The sequence below is a fragment of the Gekko japonicus genome, unplaced genomic scaffold, assembly GCF_001447785.1.
Source record: "Gekko japonicus isolate JY-2015 unplaced genomic scaffold, Gekko_japonicus_V1.1 scaffold960, whole genome shotgun sequence".
In the NCBI taxonomy this organism is placed as follows: domain Eukaryota; kingdom Metazoa; phylum Chordata; class Lepidosauria; order Squamata; family Gekkonidae; genus Gekko; species Gekko japonicus.
The window spans coordinates 372971-389286 of record NW_015160866.1 but is presented as its reverse complement, the minus strand read 5'-3'; the positions used below and the strand labels follow the sequence as shown (position 1 = coordinate 389286).

At 43.7% G+C, this 16316-nt stretch overlaps 1 protein-coding gene across 1 annotated transcript in view; it reads right to left on the bottom strand.

Moving 5' to 3' along the window:
- Nucleotides 1-16316, bottom strand: part of BTBD9 (BTB (POZ) domain containing 9) — a 255390-nt gene that overhangs the window by 193666 nt on the left and 45408 nt on the right. The window lies entirely within an intron of this gene.

Here is a 16316-nt window from a genome sequence, read left to right as displayed (position 1 = left end):
TTGTGGGGGGGGGGGGGGGCAGTTAATTCTCCATTCTTGCTAGAGCCTTCCAGGCTGCATGGCATATTGTTCTAGAGGGCTCCCAGCCTTCAGCTTGGGGGGGGGGGGCATAATACACTGCTGAGGGAAGGGGAAGATAACAAAAATCATTTCTACAAAGTTGTCGCATTCACAGAAAGTTGAATTCATCCCACTATCTTTATAATTATGCCATCACATGAAAGAATATTGAATTTACTACTATGGGGCATAGTTCCCTCTAAGCTGAGTTGGTGTGAGCTAGCTCAGAGATTTTTAGCCTCCGGCTCACACATTTTTGTTTTAGCTCAGGAAGGAGGGCTCCAAAGCAAACTGATTTATGCAGCAGCCAAATCGCTCACTCACAACTTTAATGCCAGTAGCTCACAAAGAAGAATTTTTGCTCACAAGACTCCACAGCTTAGAGGGAACATTGCTATGGGGTGCAACGAATTCAGAGGTACAGACTCAGCTCAAACACAGCTCTCTCACAAAATTACACTGTGGTTTTGAGGGACAAAGAACTATCACTCAGACTGAAAGAATACAATAGTGAAATGCATTTTGGGGGTATTTCACATACAAGGCAACCCAGAAGAAAACGTGGTATAAAATATGAAACGCCTCACATGACATGATGACATCAACAGTCAGGTGCTCCCCAGTGCTTTGAATGTACATGGCCAGCATTACCTTTCACACCTGCACAGATTGCCCCTGGAAAGCACCTGGTGTGTTTGATCAGGGACAGAATGTGCATCTGAACCTGCCCTATGAATAATATGGTACAACCCTATTCTTCTTTGAAGTCAATTTCAGCAGTACCACACGGAAGTAAAAAAAAACCAAAAACCAACAATTAATATGCCAAAGCAATTCCTTGTTAATCTACAAAGAGCATAAACACAGCAGCTTTTATCCTCAAATTCTCTAAAATCTTTTCTATGTGGTAAGGCAACTGGTTCACGTTCAAGCCAAAAACAGAAAGGTGTCAAAGAGAGAGATAGAAACCTTTTCTTAAGTCTTTAATGAGGTCTCCAGAGCCAAAGGCAAACCAATAACAAATTGTACTTTCCACATATTGAGACAGAGGGGCGGGGGATGAGCTATAGAACCCTGGAGCTTGTCATCTGAAATTAATTGAATTTATCCATGCCAAGAAAACATTGGTAATAAACCCTCCCCAATCTAAATTAAGGTTTTTACACCATGAGAAAAATCAAAATTTATGGCAGTAATTTCATCTGGGTTTTTCAAGAAGTGCTTGCTGATTTTCTTGCACTCAGTAGAAAATCCCACAGGAGCCATGTAAGCAGCAATAAGGCAGGCTTCTAGAAAGATATCATTTAATTTCTTACTCTCCCCTTGCATTATTACCACGTTTCCACTTCTCAAGATGAATATTAACTCCCTCATTGTAATCTGTTTTCACTGCATTCAAAATCATTTCAGGTCCTGCAAACACTACAGCTTGTAGGGATCAAGATATTAGAAGATAACACACCTTCTTCTCACGGCTATTAAAAAACTTATTATAACTTGTTAGAAAAGTAAAGCTTATACAAGGCTCCCACAAAACAGACTTCAGCCAGAAAAAGAATTCATTTATATTTTAAACATTTATTAGAAGCTACCTTTCTACCTTCTAGAACTCAAGACAGCTTACAACAGAAACAGGAGATAAAACATAAAAATACATAAAACACCACAAATTAATATCACAATTTACAACTGCCAGTAAATAGGGAAAAACCTAATCAAATGCTATCCTGAATAAAACCATCTTCACCTGCCTCCTAAAGACACCATGTTTAAAAACCTCAACATGAAAAACAGGCTTCCATCCTTCCATTTCCATGGTATTAACCATAATAAGCTTTGATTCAACCAGCTGACCAGCTGAATTAAACAGCATGAAGTTACTTGGCAAGTTTGTTTATGCTGTTGTGCAAACCAAAGTTAACACAACCTCTACAGTATTTAGTGTGCCCATACATTTTATAATCCTCTTCATTAATTTTCCCAACCACCTTAAGGAAAGACATTAACGTCCCTGCCAATAATCTGTCATCAGTACAGTTTCCTAACCTTAGCTCACTTTCAAGACAAATGTTCATATTTTTGGTTCACAAACATGCAAGACAGAACCAACACCAGAGAAAAGTACTGGCATTATTTGACACTGAGGGTGGGGTATGTCCTTTGTGTCAGATTGAGGGAAAGACACATGAAGCTATTACCAATTCAGGTTTTATACTTAGCTTCTTAATTGTGTGTTAAAACAGGTAATGAGACAAATGCCTGTCAACTTGTCTAAACTGAAAATGACATGCCATTTTTATCCCATTAAGAGCATGTAGGAAGGATTAAATAACTGAATATTGCCTCATGAACTTGCATTTATTTCTTTGTAATCTCATCATGTAGTTAGGATCAAAATCAGATTCCACCATTATTGGGTGTGACAGTGTGACAAAGAGACCTCTCACGCCATCTAGCCATGATGGATTTTTTCCTCCCTTTGTCATGAGGTATTTGTTTTATGTAAGAAGTACTGGACATGATTGCTAAACTAATAATAAAAATGGAAAAAAATATTTTGGTTGGAAATATCTGTTTACCTGCCCTAAGTCATCAGGACAACAGAATAATAGATTTGGACAAAAAAAAAACCCCCTCACCAACAAGGAAGTAAATAACAATAAAGGTCTGTGCAGTCATCCAAAATTGCCTCCCAATCAACCTGGGTTCTCCAGGGTGCAGATTTACAGCTTTCCACATTAATCAAGTACAGAACAGCCTGAATAGTCAGAGTTTAATCACATCATCATGGTTTGTACTTACACATACACTATTTCTTTATTTAAAATATTTTAAACACTCCTTTATGTCATAACAACTGGGCCACAAGGTGGATAACAAAATAATTAATCAGCATAACAATTAAAAGAGTCTCAACAAAACCAAAAAATTTAAGACAGACACCAGTGCCTCTTACAATAAGCCATCAGCTGATATGCCTTTGGTCCAAAGGCACTATTTAACCAGCCTTTCCTAAATAATTCCAGTTTTCAGTTTCTCCTGAAGCCCAACAAGGTGGGCTTTCTTCACCTTCTCTGGGATATTGTTCCAAGTGGGGGGGGGGGAGAGGCAACTGAGAAGACCCATGTCCAGGTAGAATCAATTAAGCCCTAACAAGGGAGGAACAGAGAGCCCTAACCAGGGAGGTACTGCTAGAGCTAGAAAGCATGGAATTGCCACAAAGGTACATGCAGGGAGAGGTGGTCCTTGAAGAACGTCAGTCCCAGGTTGTGAATGGACTTTAAACAGAAGCATCAGCAGCTTGAACTGAGCCCAGAAACAGATTCGCAAAATTATAATAATAAACTCCAAATAATTAATGCCAGAGAACAAGAAAAGCTGCACCAGCTGAACATTCCAAGTTGTCTTCAGGGCACTTTCACATAAAGTGCATTACAGTAAACTACGCAACTCTGAGACTATTCTCTCAGTGATGTAGTAAAATGACCCAACATTCATACTCCAGTCAAAATAACCACAACATGCACACAAGCTCTCTGAATTTCTAGAATCTGGCCACATTTCAGAGTTTGATACTAAGTTTTAGCAAATGCTTATGGTGTGCCCCGAAGCCATCACTGAAAAGGATGAATTTTAGCCAGGAGTCCATGGCATATCTGGAGTGAAGTAGAAAAAAAATGTAAAGAACTCTCCTACTTTTTGAAACAGAGTAGAAATCAGTGAAGGGGGGGGGGGAAGGTAAGGGCAAAAATTAACTACCTCCCTTTCCATTGTGACCTTACTACGCTGCCTTAGAGCTTCACACAAAGCCACATGCTGTGGTTATCTGTTCCTCTGCTGACCTCTACATACCTTTTAGCACTGCAGCTGTTTTCATATACAAGATTGCAGAAGCACACAGGTTGCTAGGCAGAATTTATTTTGGATTATTAGGCATTTTATGTCAGTTCTACATCTAGTTCTAATCACACTGTTTGTTCCACTATGAATTTAGTTCACAAATATACCATGAACAAAAATATTCTGCAAATACATCTAGCCCAGTTATGCCTATAAGAAGCGAAGAACAATTTTCCACTTTTAGAGATGCTTCTAGAAATCTGTCCAAAGGATTAATATGCAGCTATTCAGCTGCAGAACATTACTTCTATGCCACAGACTTTGTATATGAACTATTAAATCCATTAGATCAATAGCAATTCCTCCCACCTACTATTAAGGAAGTGATTTAATGAGCACTGCATTTTTATCATGGGGGGAAAAACCTTTTCAGAGATCTTGATAGAGTATGAATATATACAACACTTTGTTCCATCATGACAATTGTGTAGAAATTGAAACATTAGGTATTGAATACTTTGAAATATATAAAGGTCACAAGACTATTTTAAAAAGACATAACCATTAATGACCTGGAAAAAGAGGAGGCTAGTGAAGTGGCAGAAAATTACATACAATGTGATTCAAAATACTTAAGTTTAAAGCAACTTACTAAGGCATTACACAATGCAACCAATACATTATGAGATCAGAAAAGAATAGTAATTTATTATGCAAATTCATTTCTTTTACACAAATACCTTTAATCTGCATGTTAAAACTGGAACTTGCTATCTGAGGTTTTTCAGGAATTATGGCGTGCAAGGGCAGAAGAAAAGGATAGTTTGAAGAGGGTAAGTATACAAGTACACATTTTTTGGGGACGGGCACATACCACATTGGAATAATGGGAAGCTGAGACTCTCAAACAAAAGTTACTGGTTTGGCTCCAATAGTCATCTTCCACCAGCAGAAGTGCACACTTGCTAGAGGAGAAAGGGGGCAATCCCCCCCCTTCCCATTGCAGATACATGTTATCACACTGGTCTTGAGGCTCCCCTCTAGAAGCTACAGTGGAGGGACAGGGAGTTTCACTCCTCATGTTTCAGTCAAGGCAGGGCTATTTTTGGGCAGGAACGCACAGGAACGGAGTTCCGGCTGGCTCCCGAGTTGGCCACGCCCAGCAGGAACTCATTAGCATAATAGGGCACACCCAACAGCAGAAACTCATTAGGATTGGCTACATTCGGGGTGTGTGGTCTAACATGCAAAGGGTTCCTGCTACAAAAAAAGCCCTGGGTTTTTACAACAAACAAGGTAAACAGAATAAGAAGCAAAAGGTGGGTGTGGCTGGATGACAACACTTCTGGTGACGTGGGGTGTAGCCTAATATGCTAATGTGCTGTGCTGTCAGGGTGTGGCCTACTATGCTAATGAGTTTCTGCTGTTAGGTGTGGCCTGTTATGCTAATGAGTTCCTGCTGGGCTTTTTCTACAAAAAAGCCCTGAGTCAAGGTATTTTCATTCTCTCTGGGAAGATGACATACAAAGCACAAAGGAGACACGGAACACACCCCTCAAAAGGGCTTTTTTCTCCTTTCGACAAAGACTAAAGCAATAATCCACAATATTGCAGGCTATTAGAACCCAAGTCTGGAAGTACAGAGAGCAAGAATGTAACATCCCTTTCCTTTCTCTGTTCCTTATCTGAATCAAGGTCCTTGTCCAGTTTAACACCTCTCCCCTCTTTACTAAGCTTGCAATGCACTGATTATCTCTACACCTTCATTTGCACTGCCCCCTCCAATTATCACCTCTCTCACTTCTTCGCTTGATTACCATTGTCTGATTTCTCTTCCTATTTTGTTCCCTGTAATGAACCTTCTGACTACCCCTGCCTTCTGCATTCACTGCCCTTCAAGAGCAAGACAGTTTAAATGAATGAATATAAGTTTTACCCATAGGATTTCCACAATATCCCTTGCAAGAGGCAGTCACACAAAAAAGTAAAATGCTGGCACGTCTGTCCAACGGGTTTGCACTTTACTCCAATAAAATTGTTCTCAAATGACAGATGTGATTTTAATTCTACAAATAGTCCAATTACTTACAAAGAAGGTAACATTACAATTTATTGCTTTACAGTCGGTACCTTGCATATTTTTTTACAGTTAGGTGAGTTCTGCCCTTAAACACAGAAGACTTCTGCAAACACCTGTTGCATATCTGCACAATCGTGGCAACTAGAAACAATCTTTTTCTAAAGCCCTTCACCTCAGAGCTCTGTCCTGAGCTTCCCAATATCCACAATGCTTCGAGAAACTCACACAAGAAACAGTACTTCCAGTTAATTCTTAATGTATCATAAACAGCAATATTATTTTCTAGGTTTTGTTTGTTAAGTTTCGGTTCATTATACCACTTCAGAACTACTATGGCCTTTTGTACTACCCAGCATCACAGATTGTGGATCAGTTAGCTTTCCAGCTTAACTTCTAAAATCTGCCCAACAAAGCAATAATGTAGCCTGCTATTCCTCATATTTGTTTTCTTTCTTTCCCAAGTTATCAATTAAAAAAAAACATAGCTGTTGATCAAGGTCATTCTTAGCTGCAGCCTGCATTCCCAATGTTTTCTATTCTCTCAAACCCCTCACACAAGAAAAGTACCACACTCAAAGCCATAATTCCTTCTTTTTTCTCCCCTCCTCCCAGGTGCGTCCTTTGTGTCCTCCTTTCTAGGTAGGACCACTTCTCTCTACAAATCATCATACAAGTATAAAAAAAATAGTAAGAGGCAGCTAAAAGCCTGCCATTTCCAAATTTATTCTTGTCTGTCTTGGCCAATTTTTTAAATATTATTGTGTATGAATGATGATAGATCAAACAACACCCTACTGAACAGAGTATATCTAGTACATACCCCCAGAGAGCAAGGCTGACTTCATACATGCAAGAACAGTGTCCAGCAATGTTCCCTCTAAGCTGTGGAGTCTTGTGAGCAAAAATTCTACTTTGTGAGCTACTGGCATTAAAGTTGTGAGCAAGTGATTTGGCTACTGCATAAATTAGTTTGCTCTGGAGCCATGCTTTCTGAGCTAAGACAAAAATGTGTGAGCCAGAGGGTAAAAAACTGTGAGCTAGCTCACACTGACTCAGCTTAGAGGGACCTGCTGAAGCTGCATGTGGAAAAGCCACTCTACTGCATGGAGTGGTTCCCATGTGTTTTTTGTGATTTTCACCATCATGTATGGTAGAGTTTCATGTTTTCTACAAAAAAATGTACCAAAAAATTGAAAAACCCATACAGTGATACTGAACTTTCACTCAACGGGTCCTCACTAGGTGGTCAATCGTTTCAGGCAATATCAATGTGAAAGGTAGCTTTAAAAATACCACAAAAGATAAACAGCTTCTCTGTGAAAATGATTAATTCTACACATTTGGGTGTAAATTACATGAGATTTTGCACAATCCAATTTTTAACCTCAATTTAGTATTCAATCCATCAACAGAGGCCAAGGACAGAAAGAACGTTCTTTTATTACTTATCTACAGTATGTCGATCTCTAGTAAGGGATAAAATACTTTTATAGTTTTTCGTTTCAGCCAAGAGTGAATTATTTCAATTTCATTCATTTTTGCTTCACAAAAATAGTATAGATTTGCTATGTTGAAACAATTCGTTTCCCTTTCATTTACACACTTATCTGTGAAGGCAGGATGAAGTATGGCTCAGGAGTTGGCTCCCTTTTCAGGTGGTTATGTATGCCTTGTAATTTACTAGAAATTGAAATCATCTATAATAATTCCTTCCAGTCCTTCTTTCTGCTGGAACCTATTCTACCGAGGATTTTTAATCAGGACTTTGCCACATTTATCTGAAAACTTTCAGTAAAGTCCTGAAGAAGCTAGAAAGTGGTACATATTTATTTTACCTCTGTGCAGACCTTAATCTTAAATCATTTGTGAACATGTTCTTGATTATAAAGACAAGACAATACACAAACAAGTGACAGTTTAAACCAAGTAAGATGTCAGATTCATTTGTTGTCGTCATTCCATTTCCATCACAGAGCCATAGTGTTGCCTTCTCAGTTAAACACTGAGCAGTGCCCAGAGCGAGTTAAGGACGGAATTGTTGCCAAAGCACTTGGGAATAGTGGCAACTGTGCTACTAAAGTCAACTTCTATATGAGCCAAAAGTTACACCTAAAGGCACAAATAACAAATAATACATTTAATCAGGAATAGGAATCCAGCCAGGGAGACAGCAGTGATTCCCAACCATTGCAATATATGTGTGTGTGTGTGTGTGTGTGTGTGTTAAAGTTGCTTCCAACTTATGGCAACCCTGTGAATTAACGTCCTCCAAAACATCCTATCATTAACAGCCTTGCTCAGGTCTTGCAAACCGAGGTCCGTGGCTTCCTTGATTTTGTCAATCCATCTCATGTTGGGTTTTCCTCTTCTCCTGCTGCCTTCAACCCTTCTTACCATTATTGTCTTTTCTAGTGACTCTTATCTTTTCATAATACCAAAGTACTATAGCCTCATTTTAGACATTTAAGCTTCTACGGAGAGGTCAGGCTTGATTTATCTAGAGCCTACTTATTTATCTTTGTGGTGGTTCATGGCATCTGTAAAACTCTCCTCCAACACCACATTTCAAATTAATCAACTTTCTTCTTGTCAGCTTTCTTTATTGTCCAACTTTTATACCCATACATAGTTATGGGAAATACTATGGCATGAATTAACTTGATCTTGGTCGCCAGCGACACACACTTAAGAAACTTTTCTAACTCCTTCATGGCTCCCCTTCCCAGTCTCAACCTCCTTCTGATTTCTTGGTTACAGTCTCCCTTTTGATTGATAATGAGGAACAGAAAATCTTTAACAGTTTCAATTTCTTCATCATCAACCTTAAAGTTGTGTAATTCTCCAGTACTTATTATTTTTGTCAGTAGTCGTTTCAAGTCTTCACTATTTTCTGCCAGCATAGTCATCTGCATATCTCAAATGGTTGATGTTCCTTCCGCCAATTTTCACCCCATCTTCACCTAAATCTAATCCAGCTTTTTTTATATGTTCTGCATATAGATTGAAGAGATAGAGAGATATGATAACCTTTGCCAAATGGAAACAATTCTGTTTCTCCATATTCTGCCCTAACAGTAGCCTCTTGTTTGGAGGTTGCATATCAAAACAATCAGATGCTGCGGCACACCCATTTCTTTTAAAACTAACCATAGTTTTTCAATGTGGTGACCCACAAGTCCAAATTTACTTAGTGTGGTGACCCACTTGGGGGGGGGGAGAGCATGAGGACCTACTTCATAAGCTTTGCAACCCACTTTGGGGTCTAGACAATAAAGGTGTGAAAAAAGGTTAGGGAGGTTGCAGATAGACTGAAGGTATAACTTTACATTGTCTTTCATTGGACAAGATGTTAGGAAGAAACCCATATCAGAACCTTTGTTTTCTGAAAACATCTGAGGAACTGAGCCAAATAGAAAGACAGCAGCTATGCTGTCCTTTTTAAACCCTTTCTAAGACCAATCAAAATAACATAACACAGCGTATAAATTCGTAAGTTCTCCAGGAGACAAAATAGAGGTGACCAAAAGGATTCAAGCTAAACAAAACAAAATTAACAAGACACTGGGGCCAGACTGTCTTTAATTCAAAGGAGAAATTGCTGATCTTTCAACAAGATGCACCTTAAAAACATAGCCAATGGCTTGAATCCAGACTAAAATTTCCACAGGTGTCTGCATTTTTTTCCTGCACATGGAATGCAATTTCCTTGCCTCCCCCTTCCTGTGGGAGGAACAAGATTTTGGGTGCCCCAGAAATGTTAGTCTGGATCCAAGCCACTACAATTAATATTTAAAAGGGATCAGGAGGCCAGGAAATTATACATTTGTATGCCTAATTTTCATCCCAGGTAAACTGGTAAAAAAGAATTATTAAGTCAAGCACTAGAGAGGCAGTTTGATGTAGTGGTTAGGAGCATGGACTTTGATCTGGGTGAACTGGGTTTGATTCCCCAGTCCTCCACATGCAGCTACTGGCATGACCTTGGGTGAATCATAAATTCTTTCAGAACTGTTCTCTCAAGGGCAGTTCTCAAGAGAGCTCTCTCAGCCCCACCTACCTCACAGGGTGTTTGCTGAGAGGAGGGGATGGGACTGTAAGCAACTCTGAGACTCCTTTGGGTAGTGAAGGGCGGGGTATAAATCCAATTATCATCATCATCATCATCTCCTCCTCCTCCTCCTCATAAATACATAATATATAATCTAAATGGTTTTACTTGAACTGCTTTTCAGCCCCTCTCCCAATTGTACCCACAAAAAACACAGAAAGATGAGTGCTGCTGTCCACCAGGGTGCTCTCACCCCTCTCCACTGACACCCCTGTCTTTTTGCACCCAAGATGCCAGAGATACAGAGAAAATCCATCCAGTTTGATATTAAAGCAAGGTCTCTTGGTTAACGCAGAAAGTCACCCTAGGCACTCTCAAAAGGGAGTAGCCTGACTGCTTTAATGATCTAGGAGAACATTGATTTCGGGTCTTTTGTTTGACTCTCTAGAGCTCCTCATATCCATGACCATAAGTAACAATCTAAGTTTGCAGGACAACCAAAGTTCCCAGAGTCTCCCCCACACTACAAACGTCTTTAGTGAGTCAATCATAAATCCAGGTAGCTACCTCCTGGCCTTTATCTTGGCAGGTCTACCACTCAGGTAACTAAATCATGCCATTTACAACATCTTGCTGGCCCAGTGCCTCATCTTGTATCCATCCTCCTCCACTTCTTCCTTGTGGACTTACATTTGGACTTCCATTTATCCTGGCTATATATCACCCTTCGCTCACCAAAAATCCAAACCCACTAATGGGAAGCCTGATCACACATTTTTGGTCATAGACCATTACTGTGCACAAAATCTGGCCAGCAGTTGGACTCTCTATTGAAACTAGGGTTGCCAAGTATTATTTTCACCGCAGCGGGGGACTCCCGGCTGGCGGCTGGAGAGCACGTGCACACGTGCCGCATCCACGTCACTCGGAAGTGACGCAACCACGCCGGGCACGCTGGGGGCGGGGCCACGACCATCCGAGGGAAAACCATAGAGACCGTGGCCCCGCCCCCAGTGTGCCTGGTGTGGTCGCGTCATTTCCGGGTGACATGCACGTCAGGGGGGGTTCCCCCCCCGGGCTCGATCCGCCGGCGGCAGGAAACGGGCCTCCGGGGCGGGGGTTTCCCCGCCCCCCAGGGGGACTTGGCAAGCCTAATTGAAACGCAGGTAGATCTAGGCACATAAAGAAAGGCACACTAAGTCTTCCATTTTTAAAGTTGGTTTTGTTCCAGATCTTTCATTCAACACTGAAATTGCAGGAAGTCCACCACCACCACCTCTTCTGTAACCACTGGATGCTGAAATCACTGTACCATCCTCATCAAAGAAGGCAGTTTTTTCCTCCCATTCTACTTCCCTTCTTGAGCTGACTCTTCATGCCTGCCTATCCTCTCTCATTTTCTTAGCTTCTTCCTCCCAAAATCTAGCTTTACAACCACCTTCCTCATAGCATCCTCACCTGGCTAAAAACGCCTTCCTTTTTTATTTAAAAAATCCTTTCCTGCTTTTGCCCCTACATCTTCTCTTCAGTTGATTTCTCGGGGCTACCCATGTGAGAGGAATATAGTTTGGACTAAAAGTAACTGTAACTAGGGTTCCCAGGGGACTCTGGGGGTGTTACTGGAGGGGTGGGGAGTCCCCAGCGTGATGATATCACACAGAAGTGATGTAATCACATTGGGGAGTGGAGGCCCCCACCTCTCCCCAGTGTCAGGGTTCCCAGTCAATCACACTCAACACCAGGTCTTCAGTAGATTCAGTTTATTGAGGGAGAAAGTACTTGAGACACCATGAACTCCTGTGTCAGGAATGGCGGGAGAAGCGAGGGCCCCCTGGGATATACCCCCTTCAAAGGAGATCCCCCGATACTACAAAGCCAATAAGCAAGCTCTACCAAGTGCGGGCCAGAACATAGCTGTTAGATTCCCAGCAGGAAGAGCAGGGGAGAAGCACTTACAGCTCCAAGGACACCTGGGGAGATAAGTGCACTAACAAGGGAAGGAGGGAGGGAGGTGAGGACCTACACATTCCAAGCCATGGCAGCATTAGCTGACATTCTGCCCCTCCAAAGAGCCTCCCCCCTCTGGTTTCACAGGGAAACGAGCATGAAAATCCCAGAGGAACTGGGGGGCACGCACAACAAAGGCCTTCACCCACTCCCGATGTTGAGGCCTGAAATCCACCCACTCCACCAGGTAAAATACGCAACCCCTTTTGAATTTAGAGTCCAGAATCTGGGAGACTTCGAAATGCGGTTCACCATCCACCATCAGGGGAGGGAGATGCGGTCAATCCGGCCTCCAAGCATTCGGCCCCGGGTCCCATTGGAGAAGGCTGTGGTGAAAGACAGGATGCAAAGAACTCAGGTTTTTCGGCAATGCAAGTTCTACAGTCACATCACTCAGAGTATGGACTACAGGGAAAGGACCGATATATTTCCACCCCAGTTTCCTGCTTGGCTGCAACCCCTTGATGTTCTTGGTGGAAACACAGTGTCCCCAGGCTGCAACCCCCAACCAGGCAACCATTTTTTCCCCACTTGTGCCTTACAGGCGGCTTTTGCCTTGTCCAATGCTTTGCCCACCACAGGCCACACCGCCTGTAATTTTTCACACCAGTCCACCACCTCCCCCCCCCCGGGGGAAGAGCATCCGTCAGGAAGGGAAAGGGGGCCCCTTCGTAACCCTCTTTGGGCTTTGATCCCTTCGCTTTGGCCACCGCCGTCCCTCCCTTCAGCTGGGTGGCTGCATTGCCGATTCGAATCATTTGCAGCCGGCTTTCAGCATCCACTGCCTCATGTATCCAGGCATTCAGGGACACAGGGGGTACACTCCGTAGGATAGTCTCACGAATTTCGAGGTGTAAGCCCAGATGGCACTGTTCGGCCATCACCCCATCCGGCCACCCCTGGACTCTGGCCGCGTGGCGCTTAAAATCTTCAGTGTACTCACATACCGTTCTCCGATCTTGCTTCAGCGTTCGCAAGTAGTTGTATGCCTTCTCACTCTCCAGTGGGTCTTTGTACTGCACCCTTAGGGCACATGAATTCATCTACTTCCTGTAGTCTGGGCTCCTGTGCATTGTGCAGGCTGATGTATCAATCGGCCACTCCATCCCACAACTTGGAGGTGATGTAATCCACTCCCCATTTCTCTGTAGGGAACAGGTGGCCCCAATACTGGATGAACGTCTCCATCTGCACCACAAAGAACACTAGTTTCTCTGGGGTGCCATCAAATGTTGCATCCAGGAGCGCCGTTGGGCAATGCTCTTGGGTCGGTACCAGAGGAGGGGGTTGCGGCACCTGATCCCTTGGAGGTCCAGGAGGAGGAGGTGGGGGTGGAGGTGGCAGGGCCGGCGGGGCCAGTGTGGAATGTTGCAGGCGCAGCTCCGCCTGGACGACCCGGGCCACCAGCCTGGGTATGTCCATTAGAGCCTCCTTGGAGGACACGCGAAGTCCGGACCTGCAACACCTCGAGTTGGGCCAGTCGTTCTTCCCAACCGCCCTCCTTGTCCCCACTTCCACAGTGCGGTCCCTTCTTGGGTCTGTCATACCAGCTCGAACTCCAGGGCACTGGAGTCAATATCCACATCTCTTGGGTATCGGCCTTGAACAAACCCCACCAGCAGTCTGTGCCTAATTCCTTGGAGAACCAGGGGATGGAATCTTTGTGAGCGGCACCAGCATTTGTTGGGTGGTGACCAGTATGGTGGTCACCGGCGGAGCAGTGGTAACCGGCACCTCCTCTGCCGTAGTTACTGGTAGCTCGGGTTCCTCGTCTCCACTCATCTCAAGGTGGAGGGAAACTGGTAGAGGCGATATTAGTTTCCTGACACTTAGAGGCATTTAAAGACATCCTTTAAACGCTGCTGAGGAGAGCTGGGGGGACGCCACGCACACCTGCACTCCGAGCCCCGAATTTGGGGCTTAGAGTGCAGGCACACAGCCCTGGCCTCTCCCCAGCAGTATTTAAATGCTGTTGGGAAGAGGTGGGGAGGAGGCCAGGTGGTCACTCTTGGGATCTACAAATTGGGAAACCCCCACTGAACTAGGGGGTGTGGCAACCCTAACTGTAACTGAGCATTAAGCCCAATTCAACTTGGGAACACAGTACAGGGGGGAGGAAGGGCTTCTCCCTTCCTTCCCACTTTTTTTCAGAACCAAAAACGTCACAAGGGACCCTATGTCCCAGGCAGAGGGTCTCTACATGCTGCAGTCAGGGAACCCATACCAACTTATGCCCCCCCCCAGGGTCTGAGGAGCGAGTAGAGAGCGGGGGGCCGGGGGGGAAATGTCTCACGTCTTTCTAGAGTTTATTGTATTGTTTCTACAATGGGCTTTGCTCCTAGTGTTACAATAAATACAATTAAAAATTTAAAACACAGTATAAACATTAAAATCTGTGGTTACAGCTTAACAACAGAAATCAGCGGGCTGTGAGAGATTCTGGCCCACTGGTATAGGTGTATAATGGCCGGTTATCAGTGGGTGGGTGACAGCAACCTCAGAGAAGCCCACTGCCTCAGTCAAGAGACTGCACCGCTAGGGTTGTCTGATTCCTCCTGGCAACCAGTGGGGGACTTTTACTGAAAGCAAGTGGAGGTCTAAGGTGGCGATGTCACTTCTGGCATGCACCAGAAGTGACATCATCATGTTGTCATCATGTAATGCAGGGATATTCTGGTATTTGGGCAAAAACTCTATGGTAGAAGTAATTTCTACCACAGAGTTTTTGCACAACACCAGAGCATCCCATGTCGCCAGCAATGCAATGATGTAAGTGCCAGTGCACAACAGAAGTAATGTTACCACGTTGCCAGCCTAGGCCTCCACCACTGCTGGTAAGTCTCCCCATTGGACAGCTGATAGGCTGTGGGAGGTGGGAACCAGGGGTGGGGGATCCCCTTCCCCCCCCGGGGGGGGGGCTGGCAGTCTTATGCATAGCTAATATCCATATTACTGAGTTCAAACATTTTGTAGCACATTTTACAGTAACCTTCATATTTCTCTCCAGAAACTGGTGATAAACCTGGGAAAAATTCAGCCTGGATTTTAACGTTCCACCACTGCATATTGAAAATTATTCTCTTAAATGCCATCTTCAAATTGTAGTTCCAAATGCAGACTTCCACATAACCACTTGTCTGATCATTCGGCAAGCAGGAACTTTCTCTGGGTTTGGGAATGTGTAAATTACCAGAGCTTGAGCTTGAATGCTTGCAGACTATTTCTGCAGTCTAACAGAAGCAAACAAACCTCATCTGGGAGCTTTACCAACAGAAGGGGTCAGGAGGAGGGAGAGAGAACTCCCTCTTGCAGGAACACACAAACCATATTTGCAAACTTTACTTTGCATGGAGCATGGTAGAAAGCACCTACTCTCTGAAATCCAACAGCAAAACCCATTTGCAACCTTTTCACTTAACTCAGTTTAGGGCTTAGCAGAAAGCTAAACCTCCATATTCTGTTTATTAACTCCTTCACAAGCATGACCCCCAACACACAAAGCTATGTGTTGCCTGTATATTCAGTGAATAGGAAGATGTCAGTTAGCATGTCCATAATTCTTAACTTAAAACTGTGTATGTTTAACCTTGTAAGGCAACTGTATGACTAGCAAGCAGGTTTGCCAGCTTCCAGGTGGGGCCTGGAGATCTCCTAGCCTTACAACTGATCTCCAGGCAATAGAGGTCTATTCCCCTGGAGCAAATGACTGCTTTGCAGGGCAGAGTCTATGGCATTATACCCTGCTGAGGTCCCTTCCCAAACCCCCCTCCCCAGGCTCCACCCCCAAATCTGGCCACTGAGGTGCATGCCCTGGTAACATTTAGATTAGATTACTGCAATGCACTCTGTATGGGACTGCCCTTGAAAACTATTTGGAAACTTCAATTGGTACAGAACGCTGCAGCCAGAATGTAGACTCAAGTGAGTCGCAAGGACCGTATCACTCCAGTCTTGGCCCACCTACACTGGCTTCCAATTGGTTTCCAGGCATAATTCAAGGTGCTGGTCCTCACCTTCAAAGCTCTGTACTGTTTGGGGCCAACATCCTTGGACCACCTAATCCCATATGAATCTGCCTGATCGTTATGGTCATCTTTGGAGGACCTGCTTCGGGTGCCCCCAGGCTTCTGAAATTAGGTGGGGTGGCAACTCGGCAGAGGCCCTTCTTGGTCATGGCACCAAAGCTTTGGAAATCTCTCCCCAGGGAGATTCGTCTGCTGCCTTCTGTTGCTGTCTTCCACCGGCAGGTAAAGACTTTTTTGTTTGATTTGGAATTCCCTC